We start from the raw sequence: 25,012 nt of genomic DNA, 5'->3' as shown, positions 1-25,012 counted from the left end.
AGCCATAATAAATGGACAATTGAACAATAAATGGGCTAAAGTCTAATCTAATCTAATCTAATCTAAACCTTAGGTTTGTATACCGCATCATCTCTACATTCGTAAAGCTCGACACGGTTAACAAGATGCTTCAAGATGACAATGCCAACATCTATTAGACTTAGAGCTATCTAACTTTTGTAACCGAACAGGGGTCCATAATGCTCTATGCAACAAAAAAAACCAAGTTTGTCTCATAGATGCAGACACTGTACACCTCATCCTCCAAGTCCAAATTCGTGTCCATTGAGACAATACAACTTCCTTATAAAATATATTCCACTCTTGTGTGGCAATACCTGGAGTAAACACTAGTTGGTGTATTGATATATTTGTTTACTTATCAGGGTAAAAAGGCCTCAGAGCTTGGAGCCATTCACTTAGGGCTCCTTTTACGAAGGTGCACTAGCATTTTTAGCGCACGCACCGGATTAGTGCGTGCTATATAGCACGCGCTAGCCGAAAAACTACTGCCTGCTTAAGAGGAGGCGGTAGCGGCTAGTGCGCGTGGCATTTTAGCCCGCGCGTTAAGGCCCTAACACGCCTTCGGAAAAGGAGCCCTTAGTCTTACCACAGACCAACGTGATCAGCGTATTTAAATCAAAAGATTTGCTCCACAATACAGTCACTGGCCAAAAAACTCTGCATCTCTTTTAAAAAAAAATTTTTTTTTTCAGATTTAATAAAGTTATTTTGAAATTCTTACTATAAAAATTAACTTATTCTGTGAAATTGTACCGTAGGCAACCCCAACGATTTGAAAAGTACCAACAGGTGATTACTTGTCTTAAACTCTTTATTTTTTCTTCTTTTCTCTTTTTTCATAGTAACATAGTAACATAGTAGATGACGGCAGATAAAGACCCGGGTGGTCCATCCAGTCTGCCCAACCTGATTCAATTTAAAAAAATTTTTTTTTTTCTTCTTAGCTATTTCTGGGCGAGAATCCAAAGCTTTTCCCGGTACTGTGCTTGGGTTCCAACTGCCGAAATCTCTGTTAAGACTTACTCCAGCCCATCTACACCCTCCCAGCCATTGAAGCCCTCCCCTGCCCATCCTCCTCCAAATGGCCATACACAGACACAGACCGTACAAGTCTGCCCAGTAACTGGCCTAGTTCAATATTTAATATTATTTTCTGATTCTAAATCTTCTGTGTTCATCCCACGCTTCTTTGAACTCAGTCACAGTTTTACTCTCCACCACCTCTCTCGGGAGCGCATTCCAGGCATCCACCACCCTCTCCGTAAAGTAGAATTTCCTAACATTGCCCCTGAATCTACCAACCCTCAACCTCAAATTATGTCCTCTGGTTTTACCATTTTCCTTTCTCTGGAAAAGATTATATTCTACGTTAATACCCTTTAAGTATTTGAACGTCTGAATCATATCTCCCCTGTCTCTCCTTTCCTCTAGGGTATACATATTCAGGGCTTCCAGTCTCTCCTCATACGTCTTCTGGCGCAAGCCTCCTATCATTTTCGTCGCCCTCCTCTGGACCGCCTCAATCTACTTATCAAGTGTGCCGTCCATTATGCAGCCAGGACCAAACCCGGAGCCGACACGGCCAGCGTTTCGTGGAACATTAGTTTTTTTTCCGCTGCTTCAGAGCCAGTAATCAGGCGGAGTACATTAGCCTCGTTGGACTCTGTCGGTAACTATTGAGATATATTACAGCAGCCCTCCAGAGGGTATTGAAATCTACAGTATGTACATTCAGTGGCATCCGCGCATACGTAGATGTACTCCAGACTCGCTCCGAAGAGACAAGGTTTGTGTGGGGCTGGGGTTGGGGGGCAGAATGAGGTGGGGCCTAGGGGTGGAATGGGGCAGAGCCTGGGCAGGGCCAGAACGGGGCAGAGAATAGACTTAGTAGATAGACAGGTTGTTCACCCTCTCCAAGGTAGGGAGAACGAGAGGGCGCTCTCTAAAATTGAAAGGGGACAGATTCCGTAGAAACGCAAGGAAGTTCTTCTTCACCCAGAGAGTGGTAGAAAACTGGAACGCTCTTCCGGAGGCTGTTATAGGGGAAAACACCCTCCAGGGATTCAAGACAAGGTTAGACAAGTTCCTGCTGAACCAGAACGTATGCAGGTAGGGCTAGTCTCAGTTAGGGCGCTGGTCTTTGACCTAAGGACCACAGCGGGAGCGGACTGCTGGGCACGATGGACGAATGGTCTGACCCAGCAGCGGCAAATCTTATGTTCTTATGTTTTTCCCGATCTAAAAAATTGTAATCCTAGTCAATTGTGGACTTCTGTAACTTACTTGAAGCTTGGTGGATAAGCATGTGATTAAGTGTAGGTGAACATTGAGGCCAAATGGCCTATTAGTGACTTCTCTGTATCAATCTTAGCCTGGAGCACTCTCGCCACATGGCTGGATGCAGTCCGAGTGGTTAGGGCACTGCAAAATAGAGTCTTATTTTCAAAAGGGTGCTATGGAAACAAAAGAGGACCAAATTTATTGAAAGCAAAACTATTAGTTCCTGGACCCAAACTACACACCGATCCCCAAAGTCCCAAGGGACAGACTGGGCCAATCCTGGTTTTAATCCACTGCATCCAGACCTTGTTTTCTTGGAGAAATTTGTACTACGAGATCATAAGTGCAATGCAATATGGGTGAAAATGGAAAATATTAGAAGCTGCACAAGAAGTTTGGTACAGCAGCATCAGACAAGTTTTCAGCCCCACCCACTGTTCTCTCTTTCTACACGCTGGGTTACAGACTACTTGTCCATTCGCACCACTTTAGAGCTGTTAAATCTCCCAGAAGCCTTCTGCTCTCTTCCAGGAATATCAAACCCTGGCATGAAAGTCCAACACCCTGCCCCCCCCTCTCAAATCTTCTCTCAACGCCTGGCTGGTTAAGAAACAGAACCCCCGTGCTTACAACGCACGAACACTCGATGGAGATCAATCATAATTGAAAACGGCAGCCTTACGTGAGCTGAAAATGACTTTTAGCCAGAATCTCAGAGCGCCTAGAATATTCTGCCTCAAAAAAAAAAAAATCTAAAGCCTCATAACTTTCCGGCAGCTGAACAAATTGTTTTGTAAGGAAAAAGGTCCATAAATTTACTCCCGCTTCTAAAGGATGGCTCTGTTTTTCTATGAATATGAGAATGCCAAAATCCTCACTAATGGCCAGACACAGAAGCATTGTGAAGTATTTATGAGATCCCCGGAGAATGGGGAAGAAGCGGTTTTCTGCATATTTAGCAACAAGGTAGAGGGGCTTCTCGATCAACCGAGTAGGAAACGGCCCCACCACTGGAAAACTACTTCGTTACTAAAGGCAACGATCCTACATGGCCTCACCCAGTGGCGTAGTGAGGGTGAGAGGCACCCCTCCCCTGTCTCCACCCACCCACTCCGCTCCTTCCCCGATTCCCGCATGCGTCCCCCCCCCATCCCCCGTACCTCTGGTTGTTCACCGTTGTAACAACATCAACGTGCTCCTCGCGACCAAGGTGGCTTTCCCTCTGACGTCACGTCCTATGCGTGGCACCCGGAAGTGACGTCAGCGGGACAGTGGACGCGGTCGTGAGGAGCATGGTTAAGTTGTTGCTTGCACCGACGAAGCTAGAGGTACGTGGGAGGGGGGGAAGTGAAGGCATGCACGCGGCAGAGGGAGGAGTGGGAAGGAGCAGGTGGGGGGGGGCAGAGAGGAGGAGGAATGCTGGCACCCTCACCCCCACCCCTTACTAAAGCACTGAACAAATCCAAGGCGATCAGTCTTGTGTATATATATAGAATACTGGTCGCCTTGGGTTTGTGGATCTTTATTGGCATACAAAAAATTCCATTTACATATTGTTTCTAGGGTGTAACAGTTCATAGATTAAACTGCGCGAGACAATCGCGAGCAGACAAAGCCGGGTTGACAATTGTGAGCAGGACTTCAGCGCCCCGGATTTAAACTGAATTTTAAAGCACTCCGAAGGAGGTTGTGGGTATGTGGGGGAAACACTGCACTTAAGTTAGTAGTGTTAGCGCTGCCGTTGGGAGGGGGTATTGTGGGGGGGGAACCCCCCATTATAGAGGAAACAGACTTTTTCCCTATTTTGGGGGGTTAAAAGTTCATTTTCTTCTGTAATGGGGGGGGTTCCCCCCACACACCCCTCACGGCAGCGCCAACACTACTAACTTATGTTGGGGGGGTTCCCCCACACACATACCCCCGGAGCGCTTTAAAATTCAGTTTAAATTCGGTGCGCTGATGTCCTGCACGTGATTGTCGGCCCGGCTTTGTCTCATGCGATTTTGACGAGTCCCCGGTGTAACTTATTAACAAGGGGTCTCCAAGCTTTATATAGCTTAGGGCCTCACCAAATCTAAATCCGGCACTGCTAACCGGTTAATACTTTGGTGGTCAGAGGAGATAGTCAGTGGCATAGCTTGGTTGAGTGCCACTTGATATCTGGGCATGGCAACCTCAGCAAGGTTTAACTGAGCAGGAGCCTTTTGACTCTCCACCCCAAGGTTTCCACCTGATCCAAATCAACAATGACCGATGGATCCGGAATAGGCTCTGATCCCACTATAGCTCTGAATGTGTAGTTTCTGCCTTTCAATAGATGCACTGGGGATAAAGCAGAGCTGGATCAGCATTTCAGGGTCAACTGGCCTCAGGTGACACCACTAGCAGGGCTGTGGAGTCGGAGTCGAGGAGTCGGAGGAAATTTCGGGTACCTGGAGTCGGAGTCAGAAGTACAAAAAACTGAGGAGTCGAAGTCGGAACATTTATCTACCGCCTCCATTTTTGAACTTGGCATACCAATCACGAGCGATTCTTTCAGCTATAGCACCCACTATATACACAGCACAAACGTTGCGAGCAGCTTCTGCGGCCTTAGAACCTTGATTAAAAGCAAAAAGAAGGTGGTGTCGAAAACGCTCATTTCTCTCAACTTGACATTCCATTTTAACGATCTGAAAATTAACCAGTGCTGTGGAGTCGGAGTCGGAGGAAATTTCGGGTACCTGGAGTCAGAGTCTGAAGTACAAAAAACTGAGGAGTCGGAATCGGAACATTTATCTACCGACTCCACAGCCCTGACCATTAGTGACAATAACAAACCCCTGATAACCCACTGCAGTCATATGTGTAACCTTGTCATGATAAAGCCAACACAACAGGTTCTCGTAAATGAGAAATCATCTGCTTGATATTCAAAACAATTTAGCTGGCTGCTGACTGGTTAAGTCACTTGGTCGGAGCTAGCTGCTAAGCGCTGCTGAATATCGAACAGAAAGCCAATTATAGGGGGGGGGGGGTATTCCGGTGACAGAGTCAACACTTTAAGGGCCAGATTTACCACATAAAGGGCCAGGTTTACCACATAAATGTCTGTCCTATCTTTATGCGATAACATGACCACTTAAGTGATGAATATTGAAATAAGCAGCCATAGTATGTTATCTGGCTTAAAAATAACCACCTATTTAAAGCCGGATAAAACACCATCGGTGATAAGCAAAACACTCGCCACCGGCAACAGAATATTGATGCCTATTTTTTTTCTTCATTAAAGGCGGGGGGGATTTGTGGTTTTGCATCCCCGACAAAAATCTTAAAGTTTCCAAGTTTATTTATAATTTGATATACTGACTATCAACATGTATCTGGTCGGTTTACAACGCAAAAACTGTGTGTGTCTCAAAAAATATTTGTGCTTGGTGTCCAATCCACACCAGAGTTTCAGAAAATGAGGATGCTAACAGAGTTATGTTTTTGGATCCATGCGTATGGACAGACTGCAGGCGAGTTCACAATCTGGAAAATGGCCTCCATCAAGCTTTGGGGGGGGGGGGGGAAGAACTTCTCTTTGGCAAGCTAAAGGCACATTGAGAAACAGAAAAAAACTGTCTGTGTCTGTCTATCTGCGTGTCTGTATTTGTGTACTGAATACAAACCCCCCCCAAAGAATCAATGATCTATTCCTTTTGGAGAAACGGTATTTTTGACATAGCCGTAAACAGAGAAAGAAATGTTTACGGGGAGAGGCTTGGGGAAGGATAAGAAGGGGAGAGATTTGGGAGGCAAGAAAGACTACATGTATAAAATAAAAATAGGGATGATGGATGAAAAACAGTTGAGAGGGAGAATGAGGACAAGCAAGAAAAGTTGGGAAATCTACAAGAGGAAGACAGATGGAGGTAAAGAAAACTGAAAGAAGTTAACATGTCTGGAGAGAGAATTACTTACACGTAATAGGAATAAAAATAGTGGTGGATCCTCCTGGTAAGCGTGGAAACAAAGAGAATAGCAGAGAATGTGTGAGTGATTCCTCTCGGGTATTACCAGGCTTCTGTATTCTTGGAACCAGGCAAGGCAATGGTTAGAGAGGAGTCTGACCCACAGCCTACACGACTGCGAAACATTTCTATAAGGAGTACACAGTACTGTGCCCATGCCTACAAGAGTGTGTCCCTTCTCAGTAGAGCTTACAATCTAGGCCAAGTCAGATAACTGCTCAGGATGCATCAGGAGAATGGTTTACATCTTTAAGGTGGGTTATTAGGTGTGATTTAATTAAAAACGGTAGCAATCAGCTAAAAGGTGTAAAACAAAAAAAATGGAATCGTTACAACCAGAAAACAACCCATATTAAAAAAAAAACACCAAGACATAAGAGTGGATGGTAAAAGACAAATACCTACCCTACTATCTTTTATCAGGATAGGACAGCAATAAGAAATCTCAAAGCTTTTCTCTTCTAATGGAAATATGGTTCCGCATAGCTGATTTAAATAACCATCCCATGTAGAACATGCAACCTTAAGCAAGTTATGTGAACTTCCTGCTCTTAATCTTAGTCATTGCTGCCACCCATAAAAATGTGTTGTATATGGCAACCTCTGAATTGAAGATGGTAAAGCAGCGTCTCAAACTTTTTTTTTTCCCACTCCAGTAGATAGAATAAAATTGCTGATCAATGCGATGGATGTGCTTGTTTTTGAGAGCAGATTAACTCAAAACGCGGCTCGATAGTTGACAAGCAAACACGCGTTTCATCATCTACCATCTCCAGTCGTTCTCTTTTTCTTTCCAATTTAATTTCTGTCAGAGCTGAAAATCCAAGTTTGCAAAGATAAGAAGATCCAAATGGTAAACAAAGCCTTGATTGCTTTGTTGCTTAAGTTAGGATTACTACTGTATAAAAATTATAAATAAAACTAAAATTACTTGCCATTAGTTTTCAAGGACCAGTCACATCAAAGAATGATGCTTGTCTGGACAACAGTATCCTTATGCACACATTGACAGACTCTTGCGTATGCAACGTGCATGTCATCTATTCTAGTGGATTCTTATGAAGGGAATTTATAAGAATAAAGTAAAATTCTGGAATCTCTCATGGCACACCCAGAATCTCTTCGGGGCATACCACTGTGCCGTGGCACACAGTTTGAGAGACACTGTGGCAAAGGGAATGGACCTCTTTCTGTAATGGAGGCTTCTCCCAGAGGAAAATAAATGCAAATCAATGGAAAGCTCTGGAGAGTTCTCTCAGGAAATGACCTCATGGGACAGGAAGACAACATCATATTCTAACGTCAGCTCATGAAACTGAAGGAGTCTGGGACTGGTTTTCCTAAGTGTTGAACTAAGTTTTCTCTTTAATAAAATGCTGAATTATGTTTAGCTGCAGACCTAACTTATCTCATGTTCTAGCCTGCCTGCCTTGGGTGTTAGCTTGGACATTCTAACTTCTTATGGCTATCTCAGCATAAACGACATGTAACAGAAAGACTGCAGGGCCTAGATAAGTGACCTGCTAGTGTGAGCTTAGCACCAATGATTGTTAAGAAAAGTAACACGTGAAAAGTTTTTTCTAGAATTCAGTTGTATAGCCAGAAGAATGTATAAATATCTCTGTAACGTCCTGGTTTCGGCACTTCTGAAGCCAGCTTGGAGCTCGGGAGTCGCATACGTATGCTAATAAACCATCTGTGCTTTCTTCAAGTCTCTACGTTTTGTGGCTTCCCAAAGTGACCTTTCAAAACGATAGCCCCAAGTTCTAAATTGACTTTGTAGTAAAAAGACCACGTAGAAAGAACAGTGATACGCAAGTCATAAAATAATAGTCTCACCCAATCAACCCAACGGAGTGCTTTTTAATTTTGGAGTTGTTTTAGCATAAAATAACTCCTAATGGTAAGACGTCTGTGCATGCAGAAAACATTGCAGAGACTAACTTGTCATGCCTTTAGTAAAGAAGTGTCCTTAACAAAAGCAATTAAAGTAAGTGGAAGCCCAGAGTTACTGTAACCAAAGGGGCCTGATCCTTGAGGAGATTTTAAGCCACACCTCTAGATGCATCCCACTCTGCCTAGCCATGCCCTGGCTCCACTCCTCCCAGATCCACCCCCTTCACCTTCTGTCTCTAACCCCAGACAGACCTCTGCCGCACCACCAACAAGCCGCCTCCCAACTAGGCAGTAGGAGATGCCTTCATGAAACATCATCTCCTGCTACTGTAGAGCCAATTTCATGATAAGAGCTATTATGAGGCTGGTCCCATGGCAGCAGGAGATGAAGTCTTATTAACACATCTCCACTTGGCTGCCAGTGGAAGAGGAGGCAACTTAGTGGGAGACCTTGGCTCCCCATGGCAGTGCAGATGATGAAGACGGGAGACTTGACAAGTCTGGGAGATCCACCTATGAACTGTCCAATTGCTCTGTTATAGAATTACCCTGCATGTGGTGAAATCTTTTGCACCGCAGTAACTATTGCTGGGTACCTTTTCCACTGGAATTTAAAAAAAAACAACGTATGTTCTTGAGGCACAGAGAAGGCACAAAAACCAAGTCAAATTAATGTTGTACTTGAGTCATCAATCCCATTGACTTATGAAATAATATGTGGAACACTATTACATGTTAACATAGAAACATAGAAATAGACGGCAGATAAGGGCCACGGCCCATCTAGTCTGCCCACCCCAATGACCCTCTCCTACCTTTCTCTGTGAATAGATCCCACGTGTCTATCCCATTTGGCCTTAAAATCAGGCACGCTGCTGGCCTCAATCACCTGAAGTGGAAGACTATTCCAGCGATCAACCACCCTTTCAGTGAAAAAGAATTTCCTGGTGTCCCCGTGCAGTTTCCCGCCCCTGATTTTCCACGGATGCCCCCTTGTTGCCGCGGGACCCTTGAAAAAGAAGATATCTTCTTCCACCTCGATGTGGCCTGTGAGATACTTGAATGTCTCGATCATGTCACCCCTCTCTCTGCGTTCCTCGAGTGAGTACAGCTGCAACTTATCCGGCCGTTCCTCGTACGGGAGATCCTTGAGTCCCGAGACCATCCGGGTGGCCATTCTCTGGACCGACTCCAGTCTCAGCACATCCTTACGGTAATGCGGCCTCCAGAATTGCACACAGTATTCCAGGTGGGGCCTCACCATGGATCTATACAATGGCATAATGACTTCAGGCTTATGGCTGACGAAACTCCTGCGTATGCAACCTATGATTTGCCTTGCCTTAAACCCCCCATGGACCGTTATAAATGCCGTTTTTTCTTAATTATGATGGGAATAGCCATGCAGATGATAACACGCAATTGGAAGAACTATGATCGACTTAACTTTCCTATCTGGTGGGCAAACTTATGCTCCAGCTACAAATATGAAAAAATTAATGCTGAAATCTTGGGGCATAGTAATGTATTTAATTTGGTGTGGAGCCCATTGGCATCTTTTATTGTTTCTATATAACTGTCATTTTTCTTTAAATTTTTGTCTGATTTCCTTACACATCCAGGGTGGGAATGTGTTTACTTTAATTAAGAGTGGTTTATTGGGAGAATAATTGCAATTATATTATTGATTAAGTAAAAGGGGTGGGGAAATATTACTTTCGAATTTTTGTAAGTCCAAAATGCTTTTCTTGATTTGTTATACGTTCAGATTCATATGTATTGCACTGTTATTACTTGAAAATCAATAGATTTATATTAAAAAAAAAAAAAAAAACCACCAACAACAACAAAAACGTATGTTCTTGAGGTACACAGAAGGCACAAAAACCAAGTGGAGAAACAAGCAAACCAGGGAAAGCGAAAAAAGTTATTTAGTCAGTAAATTCTTACTTATTTACAACCCCACACCTCCCACCACCCCACACACACACTTTTACTAAGCTGCAGTAGGGATTTCTAAATGCTCCGACACTCACAGAAGTCCTTTGAGTAGTGGAACAGCATCAGAGCATTTAGCGCTCCGGGCCGTGGTAGAAACCTCTACTGTGGCTTAGTAAAAGGAGGGGGGGAGGGGGATATTTTGTATTGTGGATAGTTTGAAGTTTTTTTTGTATTTATCAGCTGATCATTATACTTTTATGCAGCGTTCCCAGGGTGTCTCCGTCATGGCGCCAACGGAAGGCCCCATCCTCAATACAAGATAAGCGAGATTCCCTTTGAGAAGCAACGAGAGGCTCAGGATTGCAGTTGACTGGAAAAATTTGCCATTTCCAATTTAAGTGCACCAACATTTGCCGCACCATCTCATCTCATCGATTTAACTGTCGAGAGCTCTGCAAGGACTGGATCCAGAATGTCCTGGCTTTCACGCGTTGGCGCCATTTTCAGGAAGGTAGGAGCGTCCTGTTTCAGTCTTTTCCTCAAGTTGCCCGATGAGCTGGGGAAATAATTTCTGCATTGTGTGTTGGTAGCCATTCTTAGGTTTTAGCCAAGTGAATATAAGTGCTGATTTCAGGGATGAGCTGGTTGAAATTTGAAAGTACGCGTCTCCCGTCGTATTCGCAGAGGTTAGGGGCAAAGCCGGCCCGCGAATACAAAAAAAAAAAAGACCGCAAATAACTTTTTTCTATCATATTCGCGGTAGTGTGGTTAAACCCACTGTGAATAACATGAAATTGCGAATAAAATTCATAGTAACATAGTAGATGACGGCAGATAAAGACCCGAATGGTCCATCCAGTCTGCCCAACCTGATTCAATTTAAATTTTTTAATTTTCTCTTCTTAGCTATTTCGGGGCAAGAATCCAAAACTCTACCCTGTACTGTGCTTGGGTTCCTACTGCCGAAATCTCCATTAAAACCTACTCCAGCCCATCTACACCCTCCCAGCCATTGAAGCCCTCCCCTGCCCATCCTCCACCAAACGGCCATACACAGACACAGACCGTGCAAGTCTGCCCAGTACTGGCCTTAGTTCAATATTTAATCTTATTTTCTGATTCTAAATCCTCTGTGTTCATCCCTTTAGTTTACTCAACCACACTGGAGCATGTGCTGAGATTTTCTCTCTGCACGTTGCCGTTTGCTCGACCATGCTTTTTTTTTTTTTTTTTTGCAATTCCTCCGCTGGGTCAGACCTGAGATCCATCGTGCCCAGCAGTCCGCTCACGCGGCGGCCCAACAGCTCCAGGACCTGTGCAGTAATCCTCTATCTATACCCCTCTATCCCCTTTTCCAGCAGGAAATTGTCCAATCCCGGAGTGCTGAAATTTTCTCTTGGCACGCTGCCGTTTGCCAGACCACGCTGAAGCAAATGCTGAAAAAAAAATGCATCAAACTTTTCCTCGGAGCTCCAGGATGACATCATTTAAGGGGGGGTGGAGCCAGCAAGGTAAAAACCGCGAATAACCGAAGTCGCGAGTACTGAACCTGTGAATGCAGAGGGAGAAGTGTAGTAGCTAGGAGGAGAGGAGAGGTTGAATTATGTTGCCATCTCTCAGCAATCCAGGCTACGCCCCCCCCCAACCTTCCCCTCCCAGCGCATGGCTAATCATTATACAGTCAAACCTCGGTTTGCGAGTAACCCGGTTTGCGAGTGTTTTGCAAGACGAGCAAAACATTCTAACTTGTCTCGCAAACCAAGTGTTGACTCGATTTGCAAGCACCCCCCCCCCCCCCGAGAACCGGCATCGCTCCTCCCCCCCGCTCGCAAAGCCCCCTCCCACTCAAACTGGCACCCCCCCGCCCGAACAACTTGAACTTACCCCCGTCTGGCACCGGCACGCAGCCCACAGGACGTGCCGGTGCCGCTTGAAGATCTTCCTGCCTCTGCCGGACCCTGAGCATGCATCTCCGCATGCTCAAGGCCTTCTAATTCTCCCTCTCGCCAAGAATCTCGGTTTACGAGCATGCTTCTGGAACGAATAATGCTCGTAAACTAAGGTTCCGTTGTATTTTTGTACATTTAGAGGCCTGCTAACACATTGTCATCTCAGGAAGCAACTCGTTAGACGTCCCATCAGTTTGTGAAACACGACTAAGCAAGTCCTGTGCAGAGACCTTTTCATTGACCTTCGGCCATGGAGAGGAGCGTCCCCCACAGCCACCGCCGCCACCGCGAAGGGAAGGCCATGGTTAGCCTGGATGGCATGTTCGCCAAGGAGCCGCGCACGATCAAAATGGCACAATACCTGTCCAAAAAGAGACAAGTTCATCAGGTTTGGCATGCAGGAGGAGGATGTGAACATCAGAGACACTGGATCTGGGGCTTCCGGTGTGTTGACAAGGATCGGATGATACCTGGTGAAATTTGGCGGCCTAGCAGTGAAGTCATCTCAATCTGGACTTTAATCCGACTGTTCTGATTTATATTTTAACTTTTTTTCCAGTTTATGTTTTATTGTTAATTTCGTTCATTGATTTCCCCCTTGTTTTGTTTTATTTTTAACATTTAAATTTCTCCAAAATTCTATTGCTCAACGGTTCCTCCTTTCTGCAGCTATTCCTATCTCTCTTCTTTTCTACCTTTCAAAGTCCTTAGATCAATGTAGTCTTGTTAGAATGTTTATTTTCTTATTTTTTCTTCTATTTCTATTTCTTACTTTTATTACTCAACTAATTGTTATTTTTCCAGGTACTTCAGTTAGATTGTGAGCCTTCGGGACAGTAAGGGAATTTCTAAGTACCTATTCTTTATTTATTTATTTATCTTATTTTTATTGTATCCTTTAATTTATATTTCTCTGTAAACCTATATTACTTATAATTTTAATACACACTATTGTCTGTTTTCTGTAAACCGCTTAGAATCCTAACGGAGTTTAGCGGTATATAAGAAATAAATTACATTACATTACATTACATTAGACATACTTTGCCAGCTGAGGTGAAGACCGAGACCTCCTTTCACAGAAAAAACTGAGGATCCTCTTTTTCCTACAGGGATATAATCACTTAATCTGTCACAATGAGTGATAATCCCAGTGTCTTTCAGCAGTTCTCAGTGCCACTTAAGACGCTGCTGAATGAAGAGTTAGCACCAAGGGTCGACTGTGTAAGCTGTAACTGATGAGAAGTCCGATTATCACGCTAGTTATTTTATGAATGTCCCCTTGTTCTACGTATGGATCGGTGAATAATGCAGACAATAAATGCTTTTAACTAAACAAACTTGCTCCTTTCTGGACCCAGGCCAGCTTCTCTGCTAGTCTAACCCAGCTCCCCCGTGGCAGTCTGCTCTTCCATCACCTTGTCTTCACGCTCTTACAGACAATTATTATAAAGCAAACTCCTTAATGTTCGGTCCCTGCTGGCTTTCTCCCAAGCTTTAGGCTCTCCCGGAATCTAGAGATCCTTTTCACAGAAAGGGTAGTGAACGCTTGGAACATCCTCCCGGTGGAGACAAAGAGTGTATATGAATTCAAGACAGCTTGGGATAAGTACGTTGTATCGCTAAAGGAGAGGAGGGGATAGTAGATGGCATAGATGGGCCAATATGGTCTTTCATTTTTCTCTCAAGGATGCCTTGGAAAACTAATTTTAATATCCGATAACTCTACTAAATTTTATCTTATTATATTTTTGTTATTTTGTTTACCTTTTGTATTTTTCCCTTAATGTTTCTTCTTTACTTTATAGATTTGTATTTCATTCCCCCTTACCTAATGTTAGCATGTTAAAACTGATTGTAATTCTGTATTGTTTTTTTAAGTATTCTTATTTATAGTATTGTTACACATCAAATGTAATTTTAAACTGTACATCGCTTAGAAGTATGATTAAGCGATTAATCAAAAAATTATTAAACTTGAAACTTGTTTCTGGGTTTCTATTCTCTTGTGCCTGGCACACATCAGGAAGGGCTGAGGAGTTTTGCTAAACATGATCTTCCCCTTCTCCTCCCAGCATTAACTGTTTGCAAGCTGAGCCTTTTCAGAATGGAGAAACTTGTTAGCTCGGTTACGTTATTCAACTTGCTCATTAAAGGGGGCAATTTTCAAATTGTAGGCGGGGCCAGAAAGAAAATGTTCAGGACTGACCAGCAGCAAGGGTACTTTGGTACTTTCAAAAATAAAATCCTCTTAGGTGGTCTGCTAGCCCCCCCCCCCATTCTTTTGCAGTGTGGGTCAAGTGTCCATGCAGTTTAAAACTCTTTCATGACCAAGGGACCTATTTGTCCCATAACTTTAAAATCCTATAAATTTTGATTGGGATAGTCTACAGTTCTACATTTGATATGTACGGATTCCATATGATACTGCCTTTATGTAAACAAACTGGTTCCGACATTCATTCATTAGCGTCGTTGCTAGATTGACGAGAAGATTCACTTGCCACACTGTCCATAAGCCAGAAGTGTGATTTTTTTAAATAAAAATAATGATATTTCACAAAAAAAATCAATTTTTTGGCATCTGCAAGCCCTTTTTACCATAAAAATGTCGTCAAAACCACAAAAATTGGCCTACGATCCTTATGGTCCTGAAAGGGTTAAGGAAAGGTAGACTTTTGTTCTTGAGGGCAAACTGTTTAGTTATCCAGGGAAGCAGTTTGAAAATTGTCCTCTAAGAGGATCATTTTTGGGCCTACAAGCAGATTCATCCCCACAGTTTCCTTTTGAAAATGCCAGAGACCATTTACCTCTTTACTGAGTCCACACGTCTTCCCCTTCGGAAAAAGCACACGTGCTGTGGACAGCACTCATACTTTTTGGAGCACGGAAGAAAGAGCAATTTTCAAAACCGGGCAAATCGACAAAAGGTCTGTAGGTGCTTTCCCTTAAGCGCTTTGCAGCAGTTTTCGAAAGCGAAGGAAGAGTATACTTTCTCTTGGGAAAACCGATCTAGGAAAAAGTACCTTCACAAATCTAGTTGTATTTTGGGCTCCTTTTACTAAGCTGCGATAGCGTTTTTTAGCGCTCGCAGAATTTCAGCGCGCGGTAAACCCACGCTAAGCGGCTAGAACTAACGCCAGCTCTAAAACGCCATCACAGCTTATTATAAGGAGCCCTTTGTTTCTCCAACCTAGACATGCCACTGGACCGGCCTATTTTATTGTGCCAACTAAAAATATGAAGGTCCTCAATCTCTGTATGCCATTTTAACCCAGGTAAAAACAGGGCTATTTTCAAACAATCGAGTTTCTTACATTGGGTTTGAAGATTGTTTGTGGTAGGGAGTGTATAATGTATAATAGGTGGTGGCTGTGATGGTGAAGTTACTTCTTTCTTAAAATCTTGAGATCTGTATGGAAGGTCTTGAGATACAATTTTGGGTAGGGTTTAGGGGGGAGGGAGATAATAGAGGGGTAATGAGGGATGGGTTGGGAATAGGGGTATGGGAGATGGGAGATGGTGCTCTCTATTTAACTTTGATTCCGGATGGTCATCTGGTGTTCTGGTGGAGCCTGGTCAGTGGCTGGAGTGACCGGGTTACACAGGTAATGTTGGAAGATGTGAAATGGTTAATGAAAATGGATCCTGGTTAATTTTGTAACTTGGAATGTGGGGGGGAATCAAGTCCGCTAGAAATAAATACTCAAGGATTAGGGCCCGAATATATCCCTTATTCACTCAAAAAAAAGCCCCACACGGACAAACGATACACACACCCAGCAACACTACAAGGCCTTACTTGCAACCCACAACATTCACACTCCCCAAAGAGAAAGGGAAAAAGGAAAAAGAAAAGAAGTGGAGAAAAAGTCCATTCCTGAAGGCGCCAGGTGAGGATGGTATGCATATTGAATTTTATAAACTACTAGTCTTATAGCCCGTTACATTAACGGGTGCTAGAATATATGTGTGTGTGTCTGTCTTTATTTCTTTTTCTCTCTGTATTTCTGTCTTTTTTAGCCCGTTACATTAACGGGTACTAGAATGTATGTGTGTGTCTGTCTTTATTTTTTTCTCTCTCTGTCTCCTTAGCCACTTTCTGTATTTCTGTCTTTCTTTGTTTTGGCTGTCCATCACCACCCCTTGCGTGCTCCCCCTGTCCATTCTCCCTTCCTTTTACCTCCCCTTATCCAGCAGCAGCCCTTCTCCCTTGTTTACCTCCCCCCTGTCCATCATCACCTCTTCCTGCTCCCCCTGTCCAGCAGTACACCTCCCTTCCTTTCCCCCCATCCATCAGCACCTCTTCCTGCTCCCCCTGTCTAACAGTAGGCCTCCTTTTTTCCCCCCTATCCATCAGCACCTCTCCCTGCTCCCCCTGTCTAGCAGTAGGCCTCCTTTTTTCCCCCTATCCATCAGCACCTCTTCCTGCTCCTCCTACTCCCCCTGTCCAGCAGTAGGCCTCCCTTCCTTTCCCCCCCCTGTCCATCAGCACCTCTTCCTGATCCCCCTGTGCAGCAGTAGGCTTTCCTTCCTTTTTCCCCCTCCATCCATCAGCACCTCTTCCTGCTCCCCCTGTCCAGCAGTAGGCCTCCTTTTTTCCCCCTATCCATCAGCACCTCTTCCTGCTCCTCCTACTCCCCCTGTCCAGCAGTAGGCCTCCCTTCCTTTTTTTTCCCCTCTGTCCATCAGCACCTCTTCCTGATCCCCCTGTCCAGCAGTAGGCCTCCCTTCCTTCCTTTCCCCCCCACCCCTGTCCATCAGCACCTCTTCCTGATCCCCCTGTGCAGCAGTAGGCTTTCCTTCCTTTTTCCCCCCTGTCCATTAGCACCTCTTCCTGCTCCCCTTGTGCAGCAGTAGGCCTCCCTTCCTTTCCCCAACCCCCACCAAAGCAGAATCTTCCCTCTGTCTATTCCCCCCAACAGTCCACCATGTCCCATCAATCCATCCTCACCTCTGTCTGCCGTTCGCCATGTGGTCGATCCGCTGCCGACAGGCGGGGTCCAGCTCCGTTAGCAGAAGTCCCTGGTCGGTCCTCCACCACCCCTCCCGTACACGCCAACCAACCTGCCCGGTCAAACCGCGGAGTGTCGCTTTCTTCGCCACCCATGGACTAAAGTGCTTCTCTTCCCATCCAACCGTACCATTCGCTCCCCCCACCCTCCTTCCACACGGTCACACTGCGGCCCTCTCGGAGTCAACGGAAGAGAGGTGAGCGGAGAGCAAATAAGAGGCGCTGGAGACAAACCTTGAAGATGGGGGTCATAGGCTTTTTCGTCCCTCCACTGCGGCGGGAGCCTGAGCCGGCATAGGCGGTTGAGGGGGGGAAGGTTGTGGTCGGAGTTGCTAGGCTGCAGCGGATGTGTGAGTTGCGAGTGTGGGGCCTGCAGTGGCGCGAGGTGGAGAGCAGGCTGTGGTGACGTAGTAGGCGTGCGTGCGCACTCGTGTTTCCGCGACGGGATCAGGGAACACGATTTTTTAGTGCGCATGCGCGGCCTATCATTTTATTATATTAGACTAAGTGAAGAGATTAACCAACCACTTGCTAGGATGTTTAATATTATGGTTGGTGCTGAAGCTTTGTCGGAAGGTATGAATATGGCTCGAATTCTGGTGTTGCCTAAACCGAATAAAGACCCCGAAAAAGCGGCATCATATCGTCCTATTTCTTTATTGAATACGGAGGTTAAATTGTTAGCGAAAATTACCAGGCCCTAAGCACAGAAATTCCAATTGGAACAAAAGGGAGAAATTCCTCCCATTGAGTGATCGTGATAAAAACAGGACTTCTGGAAGATTGGCCAGAATGTCATTCACCATCTATCACTTAGACACATCTGGAGCAGGTGTAGTGTGTCCATGAGTAGCTATTTTTTTTTAAAAGGAAAAGACCAGCGTAAGCACAGACATGGTGGTGCGTGAACCGGCCTCCCAGCACAGTAGCTGAATTCAGGAAAACCCGAAATTAGCACAGACGATCTTTAATTGCCGGAGTGATCGTAAAGCCTAAAATAGTCAGACTAGGTAGGCCCTGAGGTCATTCCAATTGAGACCAAAGGAGAAGTTTTTTTTTTATCGGATCTTCTTTCATTTCGACGGATCTATTTTCCAGACCCTCAGGCATGAATCCCTTGCAGTTGCAGGACCTACGTTCTAGAATTCACTTTCATGTGAGATAAAAAAAAAAAAAAAAAAAAGCAATTTCAACACTTTTTTGCTTTTTAGCAAAAGCTTGAAAGCACAAGTGTTTAAACAGGCATTTCGTGAATGACAACATGTGGCTTTATATAACGCGCATGATTATACTCGGTTTGTAAAATCGTGTATAACGCGGTAATGGTTCTTTGAGTGTAAGGGTGCCTAGCTGTGCCTAATGGTTAGGCTGGCCTGGCAGCGGTGCATGGGTAAAAAGTGGTAAGAAGCGAAGCCATGCAAGATGATTCCCTAATGAGAAGAAGTCATAAGAGCATAAGAGTTATCTTGCTAGGACAGATCCACTAGTGGCCAGCCCAGGTCCCAAGTACCTGGCAGAAATCCAAAGAGTAGCAACATTCCAGAACTGAGATTGTGATGTCATAATGCCTCATTCCACCAATGACTAAGAGCCAACCTCAGCTGTAATGTCACAATGGTTTGGTTATCCTGTACTCGACTCGCATAAGAATTGTCATGACGGGACAGACCGAAGGTCCATCAAGCCCAGTATCCTAACAGTGACCAATCCAGGTCACAGGCAAGATCCTAACAGACAGAAAGAGACCAGCACAGGAAAGTTTTCCTATAAGGGGTGTCATGCCAAAGTGCCAACCCAAAACAATTTGCATCAGACCTAGAAAGGGGAACAGAGGCAGCCCACATATGACGAGTGCCTGATGCGAGTAGAGAATGAAATGCCTCGGAGGGGAAATAATTATACGAGACGAGAAACTTTCCCAGACCACCTCTCGACAGCATTGTCGGAGAATTCAACTCTGAGAACATGAAGAGAAATGAAGGACAATGCAATGTTTGTTCTCCCTCCTCCGCTCCAGTGGATTTATGAAGATGTGCCCGGCACCGCCTCTCCCCGCGCTCGGCACAAGACTTTCCTTTAATCCAGCCCTTCTCCAGTTCTCTGGCGAGATTAACCCACAAGACGCCATCTCTCAGGGCACGTATGAAGCATTTTTTTCCGAACTACTGAAAAATAAGAGAAAACCTTTAGTACACAAGTCTGCCTTTTGAACAGCCTCTCGCTTGAAACCTGTCAATCAAGACCTCCCTCTCCCCCTTTCCCTCCTCTTCGGGGAGATTCCTTATCAGTATGTGAAAAGGCAGCAGACACAATGAATCTGGGTGGCTGAAGTCACTGGCGTGCACTGCATTCCCCTCAGCCTTCTTATCGCTTAGAGCAGTGATTCCCAACCCTGTCCTGGAGGAACACCAGGCCAATCGGGTTTTCAGGCTAGCCCTAATGAATATGCATGAGAGAGATTTGCATATGATGGAAGTGATAGGCATGCAAATTTGCTTCATGCATATTCATTAGGGCTAGCCTGAAAACCCAATTGGCCTGGTGTTCCTCCAGGACAGGGTTGGGAACCACTGGCTTAGAGCACCACACTGGCAAGTGGGAAGGTTTTCTGGCCAGGCGTGACTATACTGTAACCTATTTGTAACATGTAAACACTGATTACTCAGTGACTTCCTACCTGTTCTCACCTTGTAATTCGCTGATTGTACAGCTCTCTTTCACTGTAAACCGCCTCGAAGTCGCAAGATTATGGCGGTATAGAAAAAATAAAGTTATTATTATTATTATTCCACTTGCCTCTTTAGACCTAAGCTAAGCAAATCACATTTACCCTCTTCCAGAGGAAAAAAAAAAAAAGGTTGCTTTGCTCTCTCCCTGCTTCTTTTTAAATACGTTTTTGTAAACCGCTGGGCTTCGTTCTTCCGCCAATGGCACTCTATGAAGCCTGTTTAATAACTAAATAAACGGAAATAAAGAGTGAGAGAAATGGGGAAGACATAAGCAAGAGAGAAAAATGGGGAAAAGGAAAAAAAAAAGCAGCAGAGAGACGGCTGCAGAAAAAGAAAAGGGGGAGACAGAAGAGATAAATGTGTCTAGTTTCCTGTCTCCCAGCACCTTTTGGAAGTAGGATTATTGCCTCTAATAAATATCCCACAGTAAGGCTCTAAAAACTTAAAAAAAAAAAAAAGTGGAGAGGAAAATATATAACCAGAGGCTGTTACTGCAGCTAATGGCAGCTCTAAAGCTTCAATCCAGTAGGAAAAGAGATACCTACAGAACAAAAGTGACCACAGGCAGTTCTGGTTATAATCTTATCAGGGTTTTAAAAGTAACATGGGGGTGTAATTCTTGCATGACTCTTATAACACTCCAGGCTAATAAAAATACAGAAACTGAAGGTTCACCACAGCTTGTCCAAGCTCCGTCCTCGTCTTTGAGGGCTGCAAAGAGGCCAGGTTTTCAGAATATCCCTAATAAATACCGTACGCTTCAGAAAGATTTCCATGATCAGTGACCACTACACTTCTCCCTCCATATTCGCTGTGATAGGGGAATTAACAGACCCGCGAATACAGAAAAACCATGAATAACTTTTTCATACGTTATTCACTGTTTACAATTAAAAACCATCGTGAATATGGCGAAACCGCGAATAACATGGCGGGAGACCTGGCCTTTTCCTGAAGGAGAGGCAAAACACGGTGAAGAAAGTGCTGGGAATCGGCGATTTTCTCAGTAAACACTTGGAATCGGTGATTTCTCTATGCAAGCTGACTTAATTTGAAGGAGCCAGCAAGCTAAAAAAAACACGAATAATTGAAACCGCGAATACGGAGGGAGAAGTGTACTACATCCATTGTATGCAGATCTCTTGTCATGCATATGCATTAGAGCAGTGGGCTCCATTGAAAGGCCTGCGAGTCAATAGTGGCCCACGGAGCCCTTCTGTGTGGCCCGCGCTGCAGTCCAGGATTCCATCCTATCTCCCCCCCCCCCCCCCCCCCCCACACACCTCTGCGGGATCCATCGCTTCTCCTTCCCGGCTCCTGTTCTTGAACTCTTCGGGCCACCGGCAGCGTGAGTGAGGTAAACCTACTGCCTTCGGTGGCCCGGAAGGTTTTCCTCTGCTACTGCTTCCCGCCTACGTGGGGCAGGAAGCAGAAACAGGAAATACACAGAAGCCCGTTCGATTCCAGTGCGTTTACTGCAGCAGCTTCACTGTCGCAGCTTTGTAAAATGGGTCCTTATTTAGATGGGCATTGTTGTTTTTAAATGTGTTGATTTCATTTGTATATTTATTTGGATGCATTCAATCATCTCCTAGACTCCTGAAGAAGGAACTCTTGGGTGCCGAAACATTGGCAGTGTAAAGTCCGGTCACCTGTTCTGCATTTGTGTGAATACAATTTTATTTTTTGAGATCCCAAGTAAAGAATGACACGGGGACCGTTTACCACGGTAAATCGTGGTCACCGCAGTAAAGCTGCAGTAATGGGGACATTTGCAACTGGTTTACCTTTCACCGCCCTTTGGAAGTGGTGAAAAGTCTTGCTCCTGTGGTAAAAAAATTTGTGCCCATGTCAGACTCGGCATCTCCTCCCCAGCTCCTCTTGGGCCTATTTTACCTTCAGGAGCCAGCCATGCCACGATGAAGACAGAAGGAACCCAAAACCAAAGCCTGAGACCAATGTGATTTGAGGAATAAAATTACCAAAAAAAGGTAGAAAAAAATTTTTATTTTATATTTTGTGATTAGAATATTTCAGATTTGAAATATGTTTCCTGCTAGAGCTGGTATTAGACATAATTGGGGACTGCAAAGCCCAGGCTGTGCTTCTTTAGCTTCCAGCTGGCTTAGGGCTCTCTCTCTGGCCAGGGGCAGTTGCCCTAGTTGCTCTCCCCTAACACTATTCCTGTCATGTGTGACTGAAGTATTCTGTTAGCTTGATTTTTCTGTAGCATTCTGTAGTAATTTGGTTTGTTCAGTTTTCACAATAGTGGAGTGGATATTTGTGATAGGGAGGGGAGACAGGGGTTTTGTTGATCCTTGCTCTGTATTATTTGTGTTTATAAAATGACAATTGTACAGAATATTGTCTCTTTTTATACTTTAATAAAATAAGTTCAGTATAAAATCATAACTATTCGAGGCTTGAGCAGGTGGGAGCTGACAGTTTGCAAGGTGGAGACAGGGACCGAGCTTGCAGAGCGGGGGCAGGGATTGAGCTTGCGGGGATGGGGCAGGGACGGGGGAGTGAGCTTGCAGGGACGGGGAAGGGACTGGGCAGGAACGGTGATAAATTTTTTTTCCCGTGTCATTCTCTAATTCCAAGTGGACGCATCAATCCATTCCTACTTTCCGCTTGTGTACTACGTTTGACCTGCCCATATTTTTGATGGTCTGCTAGAGCCGACTGGTGAATGGGCAGCCAATGAACCTCACCTGCGTACTTAAATCGCTCTGAATACGGGGCGGATTGCATTTCAGCCAAACCCCACCCCTGAGCATGCTAACTTGGCACCGCGTATGCTTTTATGCACTTGGGAACAAATTCTATAAACGGCGCTGAAAAACTGGCACAAAAATTGAGAGCTATTCTATAAACAGTGCTCCGAGTAGGACATTATTTATAAAATAGCACTTAGTGTCAGGATCTACACCTAACTTTTAGGCGCAAAGATTGATACTAACTGACCTTGATGTAAATCCCAGCGCCTAAATTAGGTACTAATCAGGAGTATTCTTAACAGTGTATGCAAATTCTTGACTTGCCTGTGCCCTCCCATGGCCACGCCCCTTTTCAGATTCACATGCATGAATTTACGCACTAATAGCTCCGAGCAAAATGGCGCATAAATTCTAATTGGTGCCAATTAGCGCCGATAATTGATAGCCACCCAATTATTGGCACTGATTGTCTCACGTAAAGCACGCATTATATAGAGAATTAGGGGAGAAACCCTGGAATAATTTGATAGTGGCCTTTATGTGAGGTTACCATATTTAAGGAAGTAAAACTCCGTTCCGCCTCCAGCCCCGCCTCGTTCCGCCTCCAATCTTCCCCATTCTGCATCCAGCCCTACCCCCTAAAAACCTTGTCTCTTATTTGCTGACCTCCAGGCCGCATATAGAGGGACTCTGTGTGATGTCATCCATGCATGCCTACAAAAGCCCTCCAGATGCGGTCGTAGCTCAGGGCTTTCCAAAAATTGGACAAACTGCTAGGTTTTGAAAAGGCTGGGAACCCGGACAGTCCTCTTTAAAGAGAACATGTCCGGGCTTTCCCGGATGTCTAGTAATCCTACCTTTATGTACAGAAAGACCGTTAATAAAATCACTTCCTAGGTCAGGGGTTCTCAACCCAGTTCTCTGGACACACCCAGCCAGTCAGGTTTTCAGGATACCTACAATGAATATGCATGAACTACTTCTAATTGTATGCAAATGTATTTCATGCATATTAATAGTGGATATCCTGAAAACTTGACTGGCTAGGTGCATCCCAAATGCTGGGTTAAGAACCTCTGCCCTAGAACAAGATTCTGAGGGTGGAAGCAACAGCACAGTATGACCTGCATCCTATTGCAAGCCTGAACAGTAAGACCAAGAAGGCCAGGAGCCTATGAAAACAGCACCTCCCCTTTTTAGGAGGTCTTACTGCACCTGTGTGTCCTATGACCTGTGCAGAAGGGAAAAATCTGTAAAATCAAGTGGAGGGGGAGTGAAGGGCTGTGAGAATAAATAAAGAGATGTTGGGCAGGGAAAATAAATTAAAACATAAAGGGTGCACTGCTAACGTCAATAGAGATAAATTAATCAAAGTGTGGGTTTCAGCATCATTAACCTCTAAAGCTGAGCTTGAAGTTCAGCTGTAGTCAGAATTCACTCAAAATGAACTCTGAGGGTTAATGGGAGTGAAAATCAAAGACTCAGATTTTAAGCTCTGGAAGCACTGACTCTTTCTTCTGAGCGAAGGCCAGAGATCATTGCATTGCTCATTCCCGAGAAGAGCTTGTTATAACAGAATGCAACAGCTATGGTATTTAACTGGATTTACATCGTGAGACTTGACTTCAGAGTGTTATATCCAAGGCTTGCTTCAAGGAAGGGTCCCTGCATACAGGACCAGCTGTACCTACAGACCAGGTGAGGCCTTGGCCTAGGGTGCCAATGATAAAGGGCAACAAAATCCCAATATGGTCTACCTTGATGGATTTTAGGCCTGACCCAATAAGGCTATTCTTATGTTTCAGAGAGATAGATGCCGGACTGAGATTTTAACATACTGTATCGTCAATGACCTGAGCCAGTGCCTCACCTGGTCCAGCAGGAGGGGAAGACTTGAGAGAGGGGAGGGAGAGAAATAGCAAATTGCAGGGATGGGGGGAGGGCACCAATGCAAAAGCAGGGCTGGGGTGATAAAGGGTATAGCATTCTTCTCTTATGAGGAAAGGCTAAAAAGGTTAGGGCTCTTCAGCTTAGAAAATAATAATAATAATAATGTCATTCTTATATACCGCCATACCCATCGAGTTCTAGGCGGTTCACAACAATTACATTAGGATATTCTAAGTGATTGGCTTCTTTCCAACAAACTCTCACTCAATATTGAAAAATCCTTTTATTTCTCTCTATTTTATATTAAATTCTTTTTTTAATTATTATATAATTGTAAACCGGTCAGATATTCATTTTATGATCGGGTTATTAAAAACTAATAAACTTGGAAACTTGGATCCGCATTGACATGCCGATTTACAAACAATATAATGGATTTACAACACCTTCAGCCGAACATGGCTGAAGAAGCGGAAGTGGGAAGGAGAGAAGGAGGAAAGCGGTCAATAGAAGGGGGGGAAGGGCCGATTCACCACAATTTATTGGATTTACAACAACTTTAGCCGAACTT

General features: G+C 44.5%; 1 protein-coding gene and 1 long non-coding RNA gene across 2 annotated transcripts in view; one reads left to right on the top strand and one right to left on the bottom strand.

The window, feature by feature from the left end:
- The window catches only part of LOC117365755, a 223,209-nt gene extending 212,557 nt beyond the window's left edge, over positions 1-10,652 (top strand). Inside the window, exon 3 of the long non-coding RNA XR_004540452.1 lies at positions 10,403-10,652. This is a non-coding gene — a long non-coding RNA (uncharacterized LOC117365755). The remainder of the gene's footprint in view (positions 1-10,402) is intronic.
- The window catches only part of PTPRU (protein tyrosine phosphatase receptor type U), a 489,953-nt gene that overhangs the window by 122,253 nt on the left and 342,688 nt on the right, over positions 1-25,012 (bottom strand). The window lies entirely within an intron of this gene.

The sequence above is a fragment of the Geotrypetes seraphini genome, chromosome 8 (genome assembly GCF_902459505.1).
Source record: "Geotrypetes seraphini chromosome 8, aGeoSer1.1, whole genome shotgun sequence".
NCBI lineage: Eukaryota > Metazoa > Chordata > Amphibia > Gymnophiona > Dermophiidae > Geotrypetes > Geotrypetes seraphini.
Note: the sequence above shows the minus strand (reverse complement) of the source record. Positions and strands in the feature narration are given on the sequence as shown.